This window comes from Eubalaena glacialis, chromosome 10 (genome assembly GCF_028564815.1).
Source record: "Eubalaena glacialis isolate mEubGla1 chromosome 10, mEubGla1.1.hap2.+ XY, whole genome shotgun sequence".
Classification (NCBI taxonomy): domain Eukaryota; kingdom Metazoa; phylum Chordata; class Mammalia; order Artiodactyla; family Balaenidae; genus Eubalaena; species Eubalaena glacialis.
The window spans coordinates 35,454,026-35,468,051 of record NC_083725.1 but is presented as its reverse complement, the minus strand read 5'-3'; positions in this window follow the sequence as shown (position 1 = coordinate 35,468,051).

The following is a 14,026-nucleotide window of genomic DNA, read 5'->3' as shown; positions in this document are numbered from 1 at the left end:
CAAGGATAATCAGGGCCTTACTTCGAAGCTTGGGCTCACGTTGACTTTCACTTTAGGTATAGCGCAGAACAGGGTGAGCTTCCAACAAAGAACTGGAAACCCAAGGTTTCTTAGGAGAAAACTCATTTTCTCCTCAGAACCATGCCGGCAGTGAGGAAAACCCCGGCAACAACAATGCTTTTCAGGTAGCTTCGAGGCCGCATGAACGGAGCTTTCATAATGGGAAAAGAAGCCTTATGCCATCAGTCTCCAATTTCTAGGTTGACACGCAGCATACACGCAGGACCAGAGCTTACTGTCTCTACGCAGTGTTCTGGTACCGAAACGGTTGCTTAAGCAAAGTCCCTAGGAGTCTTGGAAAGCTTACTACCGTGAAACTAAAGGAGAACAGCGATGAAGGCCTCATGGAGCTGCTGCACGCCTCCCGTTTTGCCAGGATAATCAGGGCCTTACTTCGAGGCTAGTGCTCACATTGACTTTCACGTTTGGTATAGAGCAGAGCCGGGTGAGCTTCCAACTAGGAACTGGAAGCACAAGGTTTCTTTCGAGAAAACTCATTTTCTTCTATGTGCCATGCCGGCTGTAAGTAAAAGCACGGTAACAACAGTGCTTTTCAGATAGCTTCGGGGCCGCATCAACGGAGCTTTCATAATGGGAAAACTAGCCTTGTGCCGTCAGCCTCTAATTTCTAGGTTGACACGCAGCATATACGCAGGAGCAGAGCTTCCTGGTTCTACGCAGTGTTCTGGTACTGAAACGGGTGCTGAAGCAAGTCCCCTAGGAGTGTTGAAAAGCTCACTACCTTGAAACTAAAGCAGAAAACGATGAAGGTCTCATGGAGCTGCTGCACGCCTCTCGTTTTGCAAGGATAATCAGGGCCTTACTTCGAAGCTTGGGCTCACGTTGACTTTTACTTTAGGTATAGCGCAGAACAGGGTGAGCTTCCAACAAAGAACTGGAAACCCAAGGTTTCTTAGGAGAAAACTCATTTTCTCCTCAGAACCATGCCGGCAGTGAGGAAAACCCCGGCAACAACAATGCTTTTCAGGTAGCTTCGAGGCCGCATGAACGGAGCTTTCATAATGGGAAAAGAAGCCTTATGCCATCAGTCTCCAATTTCTAGGTTGACACGCAGCATACACGCAGGACCAGAGCTTACTGTCTCTACGCAGTGTTCTGGCACCGAAACGGTTGCTTAAGCAAAGTCCCTAGGAATGTTGGAAAGCTACTACCGTGAAACTAAAGCAGAACAGCGATGAAGGCCTCATGGAGCTGCTGCACGCCTCCCGTTTTGCCAGCATAATCAGGGCCTTACTTCGAGGCTAGTGCTCACATTGACTTTCACGTTTGGTATAGAGCAGAGCAGGGTGAGCTTCCAACTAGGAACTGGAAGCACAAGGTTTCTTTCGAGAAAACTCATTTTCTTCTATGAACCATGCCAGCTGTAAGTAAAAGCACGGTAACAACAGTGCTTTTCAGGTAGCTTCGGGGCCGCATCAACGGAGCTTTCATAATGGGAAAACTAGCCTTGTGCCGTCAGTCTCTAATTTCTAGGTTGACACGCAGCATACACGCAGGAGCAGAGCTTCCTGGTTCTACGCAGTGTTCTGGTACTGAAACGGGTGCTGAAGCAAGGCCCCTAGGAGTGTTGAAAAGCTTACTACCTTGAAACTAAAGCAGAACAACGATGAAGGCCTCATGGAGCTGCTGCACGCCTCTCGTTTTGCAAGGATAATCAGGGCCTTACTTCGAAGCTTGGGCTCACGTTGACTTTCACTTTAGGTATAGCGCAGAGCAGGGTGAGCTTCCAACAAGGAACTGGAAACCCAAGGTTTCTTAGGAGAAAACTCATTTTCTTCTCAGAACCATGCCGGCAGTGAGGAAAACCCCGGCAACAACAATGCTTTTCAGGTAGCTTCGAGGCCGCATGAACGGAGCTTTCATAATGGGAAAAGAAGCCTTATGCCATCAGTCTCCAATTTCTAGGTTGACACGCAGCATACACGCAGGACCAGAGCTTACTGTCTCTACGCAGTGTTCTGGTACCGAAACGGTTGCTTAAGCAAAGTCCCTAGGAGTCTTGGAAAGCTTACTACCGTGAAACTAAAGCAGAACAGCGATGAAGGCCTCATGGAGCTGCTGCACGCCTCCCGTTTTGCCAGGATAATCAGGGCCTTACTTCGAGGCTAGTGCTCACATTGACTTTCACGTTTGGTATAGAGCAGAGCCGGGTGAGCTTCCAACTAGGAACTGGAAGCACAAGGTTTCTTTCGAGAAAACTCATTTTCTTCTATGTGCCATGCCGGCTGTAAGTAAAAGCACGGTAACAACAGTGCTTTTCAGGTAGCTTCGGGGCCGCATCAACGGAGCTTTCATAATGGGAAAACTAGCCTTGTGCCGTCAGCCTCTAATTTCTAGGTTGACACGCAGCATATACGCAGGAGCAGAGCTTCCTGGTTCTACGCAGTGTTCTGGTACTGAAACGGGTGCTGAAGCAAGTCCCCTAGGAGTGTTGAAAAGCTCACTACCTTGAAACTAAAGCAGAAAACGATGAAGGTCTCATGGAGCTGCTGCACGCCTCTCGTTTTGCAAGGATAATCAGGGCCTTACTTCGAAGCTTGGGCTCACGTTGACTTTTACTTTAGGTATAGCGCAGAACAGGGTGAGCTTCCAACAAAGAACTGGAAACCCAAGGTTTCTTAGGAGAAAACTCATTTTCTCCTCAGAACCATGCCGGCAGTGAGGAAAACCCCGGCAACAACAATGCTTTTCAGGTAGCTTCGAGGCCGCATGAACGGAGCTTTCATAATGGGAAAAGAAGCCTTATGCCATCAGTCTCCAATTTCTAGGTTGACACGCAGCATACACGCAGGACCAGAGCTTACTGTCTCTACGCAGTGTTCTGGTACCGAAACGGTTGCTTAAGCAAAGTCCCTAGGAATGTTGGAAAGCTACTACCGTGAAACTAAAGCAGAACAGCGATGAAGGCCTCATGGAGCTGCTGCACGCCTCCCGTTTTGCCAGCATAATCAGGGCCTTACTTCGAGGCTAGTGCTCACATTGACTTTCACGTTTGGTATAGAGCAGAGCCGGGTGAGCTTCCAACTAGGAACTGGAAGCACAAGGTTTCTTTCGAGAAAACTCATTTTCTTCTATGTGCCATGCCAGCTGTAAGTAAAAGCACGGTAACAACAGTGCTTTTCAGGTAGCTTCGAGGCCGCATGAATGGAGCTTTCAAAACGGGAAAACAAGCCTTATGCCATCAGTCTCTAATTTTTAGGTTGACACGCAGCATACACGCAGGAGCAGAGCTTCCTGGTTCTACGCAGTGTTCTGGTACTGAAACGGGTGCTGAAGCAAGGCCCCTAGGAGTGTTGAAAAGCTTACTACCTTGAAACTAAAGCAGAACAACGATGAAGGCCTCATGGAGCTGCTGCACGCCTCTCGTTTTGCAAGGATAATCAGGGCCTTACTTCGAAGCTTGGGCTCACGTTGACTTTCACTTTAGGTATAGCGCAGAGCAGGGTGAGCTTCCAACAAGGAACTGGAAACCCAAGGTTTCTTAGGAGAAAACTCATTTTCTTCTCAGAACCATGCCGGCAGTGAGGAAAACCCCGGCAACAACAATGCTTTTCAGGTAGCTTCGAGGCCGCATGAACGGAGCTTTCATAATGGGAAAAGAAGCCTTATGCCATCAGTCTCCAATTTCTAGGTTGACACGCAGCATACACGCAGGACCAGAGCTTACTGTCTCTACGCAGTGTTCTGGTACCGAAACGGTTGCTTAAGCAAAGTCCCTAGGAATGTTGGAAAGCTACTACCGTGAAACTAAAGCAGAACAGCGATGAAGGCCTCATGGAGCTGCTGCACGCCTCCCGTTTTGCCAGCATAATCAGGGCCTTACTTCGAGGCTAGTGCTCACATTGACTTTCACGTTTGGTATAGAGCAGAGCCGGGTGAGCTTACAACTAGGAACTGGAAGCACAAGGTTTCTTTCGAGAAAACTCATTTTCTTCTATGAACCATGCCAGCTGTAAGTAAAAGCACGGTAACTACAGTGCTTTTCAGGTAGCTTCGGGGCTGCATCAACGGAGCTTTCATCATGGGAAAACTAGCCTTGTGCCATCAGTCTCTAATTTCTAGGTTGACACGCAGCATACACGCAGGAGCAGAGCTTCCTGGTTCTACGCAGTGTTCTGGTACTGAAACGGGTGCTGAAGCAAGGCCCCTAGGAGTGTTGAAAAGCTTACTACCTTGAAACTAAAGCAGAACAACGATGAAGGCCTCATGGAGCTGCTGCACGCCTCTCGTTTTGCAAGGATAATCAGGGCCTTACTTCGAAGCTTGGGCTTACGTTGACTTTCACTTTAGGTATAGCGCAGAGCAGGGTGAGCTTCCAACAAGGAACTGGAAACCCAAGGTTTCTTAGGAGAAAACTCATTTTCTTCTCAGAACCATGCCGGCAGTGAGGAAAACCCCGACAACAACAATGCTTTTCAGGTAGCTTCGAGGCCGCATGAACGGAGCTTTCATAATGGCAAACGAAGCCTTATGCCATCAGTCTCCAATTTCTAGGTTGACACGCAGGACCAGAGCTTACTGTCTCTACGCAGTGTTCTGGTACCGAAACGGTTGCTTAAGCAAAGTCCCTAGGAATGTTGGAAAGCTTACTACCGTGAAACTAAAGCAGAACAGCGATGAAGGCCTCATGGAGCTGCTGCACGCCTCCCGTTTTGCCAGCATAATCAGGGCCTTACTTCGAGGCTAGTGCTCACATTGACTTTCACTTTTGGTATAGAGCAGAGCCGGGTGAGCTTCCAACTAGGAACTGGAAGCACAAGGTTTCTTTCGAGAAAACTCATTTTCTTCTATGTGCCATGCCGGCTGTAAGTAAAAGCACGGTAACAACAGTGCTTTTCAGGTAGCTTCGAGGCCGCATGAATGGAGCTTTCAAAACGGGAAAACAAGCCTTGTGCCATCAGTCTCTAATTTCTAGGTTGACACGCAGCATACACGCAGGAGCAGAGCTTCCTGGTTCTACGCAGTGTTCTGGTACTGAAACGGGTGCTGAAGCAAGGCCCCTAGGAGTGTTGAAAAGCTTACTACCTTGAAACTAAAGCAGAACAACGATGAAGGCCTCATGGAGCTGCTGCACGCCTCTCGTTTTGCAAGGATAATCAGGGCCTTACTTCGAAGCTTGGGCTCACGTTGACTTTCACTTTAGGTATAGCGCAGAGCAGGGTGAGCTTCCAACAAGGAACTGGAAACCCAAGGTTTCTTAGGAGAAAACTCAGTTTCTTCTCAGAACCATGCCGGCAGTGAGGAAAACCCCGGCAACAACAATGCTTTTCAGGTAGCTTCGAGGCCGCATGAACGGAGCTTTCATAATGGCAAAAGAAGCCTTATGCCATCAGTCTCCAATTTCTAGGTTGACACGCAGCATACACGCAGGACCAGAGCTTACTGTCTCTACGCAGTGTTCTGGTACCGAAACGGTTGCTTAAGCAAAGTCCCTAGGAATGTTGGAAAGCTTACTACCGTGAAACTAAAGCAGAACAGCGATGAAGGCCTCATGGAGCTGCTGCACGCCTCCCGTATTGCCAGCATAATCAGGGCCTTACTTCGAGGCTAGTGCTCACATTGACTTTCACGTTTGGTATAGAGCAGAGCCGGGTGAGCTTCCAACTAGGAACTGGAAGCACAAGGTTTCTTTCGAGAAAACTCATTTTCTTCTATGTGCCATGCCGGCTGTAAGTAAAAGCACGGTAACAACAGTGCTTTTCAGGTAGCTTCGAGGCCGCATAAATGGAGCTTTCAAAACGGGAAAACAAGCCTTGTGCCATCAGTCTCTAATTTTTAGGTTGACACGCAGCATACACGCAGGAGCAGAGCTTCCTGGTTCTACGCAGTGTTCTGGTACTGAAACGGGTGCTGAAGCAAGGCCCCTAGGAGTGTTGAAAAGCTTACTACCTTGAAATTAAGCAGAACAACGATGAAGGCCTCATGGAGCTGCTGCACGCCTCTCGTTTTGCAAGGATAATCAGGGCCTTACTTCGAAGCTTGGGCTCACGTTGACTTTCACTTTAGGTATAGCGCAGAACAGGGTGAGTTTCCAACAAAGAACTGGAAACCCAAGGTTTCTTAGGAGAAAACTCAGTTTCTCCTCAGAACCATGCCGGCAGTGAGGAAAACCCCGGCAACAACAATGCTTTTCAGGTAGCTTCGAGGCCGCATGAACGGAGCTTTCATAATGGGAAAAGAAGCCTTATGCCATCAGTCTCCAATTTCTAGGTTGACACGCAGCATACACGCAGGACCAGAGCTTACTGTCTCTACGCAGTGTTCTGGTACCGAAACGGTTGCTTAAGCAAAGTCCCTAGGAATGTTGGAAAGCTACTACCGTGAAACTAAAGCAGAACAGCGATGAAGGCCTCATGGAGCTGCTGCACGCCTCCCGTTTTGCCAGCATAATCAGGGCCTTACTTCGAGGCTAGTGCTCACATTGACTTTCACGTTTGGTATAGAGCAGAGCAGGGTGAGCTTCCAACTAGGAACTGGAAGCACAAGGTTTCTTTCGAGAAAACTCATTTACTTCTATGTGCCATGCCGGCTGTAAGTAAAAGCACGGTAACAACAGTGCTTTTCAGGTAGCTTCGGGGCCGCATCCACGGAGCTTTCATAATGGGAAAACTAGCCTTGTGCCGTCAGTCTCTAATTTCTAGGTTGACACGCAGCATACACGCAGGAGCAGAGCTTCCTGGTTCTACGCAGTGTTCTGGTACTGAAACGGGTGCTGAAGCAAGGCCCCTAGGAGTGTTGAAAAGCTTACTACCTTGAAACTAAAGCAGAACAACGATGAAGGCCTCATGGAGCTGCTGCACGCCTCTCGTTTTGCAAGGATAATCAGGGCCTTACTTCGAAGCTTGGGCTCACGTTGACTTTCACTTTAGGTATAGCGCAGAGCAGGGTGAGCTTCCAACAAGGAACTGGAAACCCAAGGTTTCTTAGGAGAAAACTCAGTTTCTTCTCAGAACCATGCCGGCAGTGAGGAAAACCCCGGCAACAACAATGCTTTTCAGGTAGCTTCGAGGCCGCATGAACGGAGCTTTCATAATGGCAAAAGAAGCCTTATGCCATCAGTCTCCAATTTCTAGGTTGACACACAGCATACACGCAGGACCAGAGCTTACTGTCTCTACGCAGTGTTCTGGTACCGAAACGGTTGCTTAAGCAAAGTCCCTAGGAGTCTTGGAAAGCTTACTACCGTGAAACTAAAGCAGAACAGCGATGAAGGCCTCATGGAGCTGCTGCACGCCTCCCGTTTTGCCAGCATAATCAGGACCTTACTTCGAGGCTAGTGCTCACATTGACTTTCACGTTTGGTATAGAGCAGAGCCGGGTGAGCTTCCAACTAGGAACTGGAAGCACAAGGTTTCTTTCGAGAAAACTCATTTTCTTCTATGTGCCATGCCAGCTGTAAGTAAAAGCACGGTAACTACAGTGCTTTTCAGGTAGCTTCGGGGCCGCATCAATGGAGCTTTCATAATGGGAAAACTAGCCTTGTGCCGTCAGTCTCTAATTTCTAGGTTGACACGCAGCATACACGCAGGAGCAGAGCTTCCTGGTTGTACGCAGTGTTCTGGTACTGAAACGGGTGCTGAAGCAAGGCCCCTAGGAGTGTTGAAAAGCTTACTACCTTGAAACTAAAGCAGAACAACGATGAAGGCCTCATGGAGCTGCTGCACGCCTCTCGTTTTGCAAGGATAATCAGGGCCTTACTTTGAAGCTTGGGCTCACGTTGACTTTCACTTTAGGTATAGCGCAGAGCAGGGTGAGCTTCCAACAAGGAACTGGAAACCCAAGGTTTCTTAGGAGAAAACTCATTTTCTTCTCAGAACCATGCCGGCAGTGAGGAAAACCCCGGCAACAACAATGCTTTTCAGGTAGCTTCGAGGCCGCATGAACGGAGCTTTCATAATGGCAAAAGAAGCCTTATGCCATCAGTCTCCAATTTCTAGGTTGACACGCAGCATACACGCAGGACCAGAGCTTACTGTCTCTACGCAGTGTTCTGGTACCGAAACGGTTGCTTAAGCAAAGTCCCTAGGAGTCTTGGAAAGCTTACTACCGTGAAACTAAAGCAGAACAGCGATGAAGGCCTCATGGAGCTGCTGCACGCCTCCCGTTTTGCCAGGATAATCAGGGCCTTACTTCGAGGCTAGTGCTCACATTGACTTTCACGTTTGGTATAGAGCAGAGCAGGGTGAGCTTCCAACTAGGAACTGGAAGCACAAGGTTTCTTTCGAGAAAACTCATTTTCTTCTATGTGCCATGCCAGCTGTAAGTAAAAGCACGGTAACAACAGTGGTTTTCAGGTAGCTTCGGGGCCGCATCAACGGCGCTTTCAAAACGGGAAAACTAGCCTTGTGCCGTCAGTCTCTAATTTCTAGGTTGACACGCAGCATACACGCAGGAGCAGAGCTTCCTGGTTCTACGCAGTGTTCTGGTACTGAAAAGGGTGCTGAAGCAAGGCCCCTAGGAGTGTTGAAAAGCTTACTACCTTGAAACTAAAGCAGAACAACGATGAAGGCCTCATGGAGCTGCTGCACGCCTCTCATTTTGCAAGGATAATCAGGGCCTTACTTCGAAGCTTGGGCTCACGTTGACTTTCACTTTAGGTATAGCGCAGAGCAGGGTGAGCTTCCAACAAGGAACTGGAAACCCAAGGTTTCTTAGGAGAAAACTCATTTTCTTCTCAGAACCATGCCGGCAGTGAGGAAAACCCCGGCAACAACAATGCTTTTCAGGTAGCTTCGAGGCCGCATGAACGGAGCTTTCATAATGGCAAAAGAAGCCTTATGCCATCAGTCTCCAATTTCTAGGTTGACACGCAGCATACACGCAGGACCAGAGCTTACTCTCTCTACGCAGTGTTCTGGTACCGAAACGGTTGCTTAAGCAAAGTCCCTAGGAGTCTTGGAAAGCTTACTACCGTGAAACTAAAGCAGAACAGCGATGAAGGCCTCATGGAGCTGCTGCACGCCTCCCGTTTTGCCAGGATAATCAGGGCCTTACTTCGAGGCTAGTGCTCACATTGACTTTCACGTTTGGTATAGAGCAGAGCCGGGTGAGCTTCCAACTAGGAACTGGAAGCACAAGGTTTCTTTCGAGAAAACTCATTTTCTTCTATGTGCCATGCCGGCTGTAAGTAAAAGCACGGTAACAACAGTGCTTTTCAGGTAGCTTCGGGGCCGCATCAACGGAGCTTTCATAATGGGAAAACTAGCCTTGTGCCGTCAGTCTCTAATTTCTAGGTTGACACGCAGCATACACGCAGGAGCAGAGCTTCCTGGTTCTACGCAGTGTTCTGGTACTGAAACGGGTGCTGAAGCAAGGCCCCTAGGAGTGTTGAAAAGCTTACTACCTTGAAACTAAAGCAGAACAACGATGAAGGCCTCATGGAGCTGCTGCACGCCTCTCGTTTTGCAAGGATAATCAGGGCCTTACTTCGAAGCTTGGGCTCACGTTGACTTTCACTTTAGGTATAGCGCAGAGCAGGGTGAGCTTCCAACAAGGAACTGGAAACCCAAGGTTTCTTAGGAGAAAACTCATTTTCTTCTCAGAACCATGCCGGCAGTGAGGAAAACCCCGGCAACAACAATGCTTTTCAGGTAGCTTCGAGGCCGCATGAACGGAGCTTTCATAATGGGAAAAGAAGCCTTATGCCATCAGTCTCCAATTTCTAGGTTGACACGCAGCATACACGCAGGACCAGAGCTTACTCTCTCTACGCAGTGTTCTGGTACCGAAACGGTTGCTTAAGCAAAGTCCCTAGGAGTCTTGGAAAGCTTACTACCGTGAAACTAAAGCAGAACAGCGATGAAGGCCTCATGGAGCTGCTGCACGCCTCCCGTTTTGCCAGGATAATCAGGGCCTTACTTCGAGGCTAGTGCTCACATTGACTTTCACGTTTGGTATAGAGCAGAGCCGGGTGAGCTTCCAACTAGGAACTGGAAGCACAAGGTTTCTTTCGAGAAAACTCATTTTCTTCTATGTGCCATGCCGGCTGTAAGTAAAAGCACGGTAACAACAGTGCTTTTCAGGTAGCTTCGGGGCCGCATCAACGGAGCTTTCATAATGGGAAAACTAGCCTTGTGCCGTCAGTCTCTAATTTCTAGGTTGACACGCAGCATACACGCAGGAGCAGAGCTTCCTGGTTCTACGCAGTGTTCTGGTACTGAAACGGGTGCTGAAGCAAGGCCCCTAGGAGTGTTGAAAAGCTTACTACCTTGAAACTAAAGCAGAACAACGATGAAGGCCTCATGGAGCTGCTGCACGCCTCTCGTTTTGCAAGGATAATCAGGGCCTTACTTCGAAGCTTGGGCTCACGTTGACTTTCACTTTAGGTATAGCGCAGAGCAGGGTGAGCTTCCAACAAGGAACTGGAAACCCAAGGTTTCTTAGGAGAAAACTCAGTTTCTTCTCAGAACCATGCCGGCAGTGAGGAAAACCCCGGCAACAACAATGCTTTTCAGGTAGCTTCGAGGCCACATGAACGGAGCTTTCATAATGGGAAAAGAAGCCTTATGCCATCAGTCTCCAATTTCTAGGTTGACACGCAGCATACACGCAGGACCAGAGCTTACTGTCTCTACGCAGTGTTCTGGTACCGAAACGGTTGCTTAAGCAAAGTCCCTAGGAGTCTTGGAAAGCTTACTACCGTGAAACTAAAGCAGAACAGCGATGAAGGCCTCATGGAGCTGCTGCACGCCTCCCGTTTTGCCAGGATAATCAGGGCCTTACTTCGAGGCTAGTGCTCACATTGACTTTCACGTTTGGTATAGAGCAGAGCAGGGTGAGCTTCCAACTAGGAACTGGAAGCACAAGGTTTCTTTCGAGAAAACTCATTTTCTTCTATGTGCCATGCCAGCTGTAAGTAAAAGCACGGTAACAACAGTGGTTTTCAGGTAGCTTCGGGGCCGCATCAACGGCGCTTTCAAAACGGGAAAACTAGCCTTGTGCCGTCAGTCTCTAATTTCTAGGTTGACACGCAGCATACACGCAGGAGCAGAGCTTCCTGGTTCTACGCAGTGTTCTGGTACTGAAAAGGGTGCTGAAGCAAGGCCCCTAGGAGTGTTGAAAAGCTTACTACCTTGAAACTAAAGCAGAACAACGATGAAGGCCTCATGGAGCTGCTGCACGCCTCTCGTTTTGCAAGGATAATCAGGGCCTTACTTCGAAGCTTGGGCTCACGTTGACTTTCACTTTAGGTATAGCGCAGAGCAGGGTGAGCTTCCAACAAGGAACTGGAAACCCAAGGTTTCTTAGGAGAAAACTCATTTTCTTCTCAGAACCATGCCGGCAGTGAGGAAAACCCCGGCAACAACAATGCTTTTCAGGTAGCTTCGAGGCCGCATGAACGGAGCTTTCATAATGGCAAAAGAAGCCTTATGCCATCAGTCTCCAATTTCTAGGTTGACACGCAGCATACACGCAGGACCAGAGCTTACTCTCTCTACGCAGTGTTCTGGTACCGAAACGGTTGCTTAAGCAAAGTCCCTAGGAGTCTTGGAAAGCTTACTACCGTGAAACTAAAGCAGAACAGCGATGAAGGCCTCATGGAGCTGCTGCACGCCTCCCGTTTTGCCAGGATAATCAGGGCCTTACTTCGAGGCTAGTGCTCACATTGACTTTCACGTTTGGTATAGAGCAGAGCCGGGTGAGCTTCCAACTAGGAACTGGAAGCACAAGGTTTCTTTCGAGAAAACTCATTTTCTTCTATGTGCCATGCCGGCTGTAAGTAAAAGCACGGTAACAACAGTGCTTTTCAGGTAGCTTCGGGGCCGCATCAACGGAGCTTTCATAATGGGAAAACTAGCCTTGTGCCGTCAGTCTCTAATTTCTAGGTTGACACGCAGCATACACGCAGGAGCAGAGCTTCCTGGTTCTACGCAGTGTTCTGGTACTGAAACGGGTGCTGAAGCAAGGCCCCTAGGAGTGTTGAAAAGCTTACTACCTTGAAACTAAAGCAGAACAACGATGAAGGCCTCATGGAGCTGCTGCACGCCTCTCGTTTTGCAAGGATAATCAGGGCCTTACTTCGAAGCTTGGGCTCACGTTGACTTTCACTTTAGGTATAGCGCAGAGCAGGGTGAGCTTCCAACAAGGAACTGGAAACCCAAGGTTTCTTAGGAGAAAACTCATTTTGTTCTCAGAACCATGCCGGCAGTGAGGAAAACCCCGGCAACAACAATGCTTTTCAGGTAGCTTCGAGGCCGCATGAACGGAGCTTTCATAATGGGAAAAGAAGCCTTATGCCATCAGTCTCCAATTTCTAGGTTGACACGCAGCATACACGCAGGACCAGAGCTTACTCTCTCTACGCAGTGTTCTGGTACCGAAACGGTTGCTTAAGCAAAGTCCCTAGGAGTCTTGGAAAGCTTACTACCGTGAAACTAAAGCAGAACAGCGATGAAGGCCTCATGGAGCTGCTGCACGCCTCCCGTTTTGCCAGGATAATCAGGGCCTTACTTCGAGGCTAGTGCTCACATTGACTTTCACGTTTGGTATAGAGCAGAGCCGGGTGAGCTTCCAACTAGGAACTGGAAGCACAAGGTTTCTTTCGAGAAAACTCATTTTCTTCTATGTGCCATGCCGGCTGTAAGTAAAAGCACGGTAACAACAGTGCTTTTCAGGTAGCTTCGGGGCCGCATCAACGGAGCTTTCATAATGGGAAAACTAGCCTTGTGCCGTCAGTCTCTAATTTCTAGGTTGACACGCAGCATACACGCAGGAGCAGAGCTTCCTGGTTCTACGCAGTGTTCTGGTACTGAAACGGGTGCTGAAGCAAGGCCCCTAGGAGTGTTGAAAAGCTTACTACCTTGAAACTAAAGCAGAACAACGATGAAGGCCTCATGGAGCTGCTGCACGCCTCTCGTTTTGCAAGGATAATCAGGGCCTTACTTCGAAGCTTGGGCTCACGTTGACTTTCACTTTAGGTATAGCGCAGAGCAGGGTGAGCTTCCAACAAGGAACTGGAAACCCAAGGTTTCTTAGGAGAAAACTCAGTTTCTTCTCAGAACCATGCCGGCAGTGAGGAAAACCCCGGCAACAACAATGCTTTTCAGGTAGCTTCGAGGCCGCATGAACGGAGCTTTCATAATGGGAAAAGAAGCCTTATGCCATCAGTCTCCAATTTCTAGGTTGACACGCAGCATACACGCAGGACCAGAGCTTACTGTCTCTACGCAGTGTTCTGGTACCGAAACGGTTGCTTAAGCAAAGTCCCTAGGAGTCTTGGAAAGCTTACTACCGTGAAACTAAAGCAGAACAGCGATGAAGGCCTCATGGAGCTGCTGCACGCCTCCCGTTTTGCCAGCATAATCAGGACCTTACTTCGAGGCTAGTGCTCACATTGACTTTCACGTTTGGTATAGAGCAGAGCCGGGTGAGCTTCCAACTAGGAACTGGAAGCACAAGGTTTCTTTCGAGAAAACTCATTTTCTTCTATGAGCCATGCCGGCTGTAAGTAAAAGCACGGTAACTACAGTGCTTTTCAGGTAGCTTCGGGGCCGCATCAACGGAGCTTTCATAATGGGAAAACTAGCCTTGTGCCGTCAGTCTCTAATTTCTAGGTTGACACGCAGCATACACGCAGGAGCAGAGCTTCCTGGTTCTACGCAGTGTTCTGGTACTGAAACGGGTGCTGAAGCAAGGCCCCTAGGAGTGTTGAAAAGCTTACTACCTTGAAACTAAAGCAGAACAACGATGAAGGCCTCATGGAGCTGCTGCACGCCTCTCGTTTTGCAAGGATAATCAGGGCCTTACTTCGAAGCTTGGGCTCACGTTGACTTTCACTTTAGGTATAGCGCAGAGCAGGGTGAGCTTCCAACAAGGAACTGGAAACCCAAGGTTTCTTAGGAGAAAACTCATTTTCTCCTCAGAACCATGCCGGCAGTGAGGAAAACCCCGGCAACAACAATGCTTTTCAGGTAGCTTCGAGGCCGCATGAACGGAGCTTTCATAA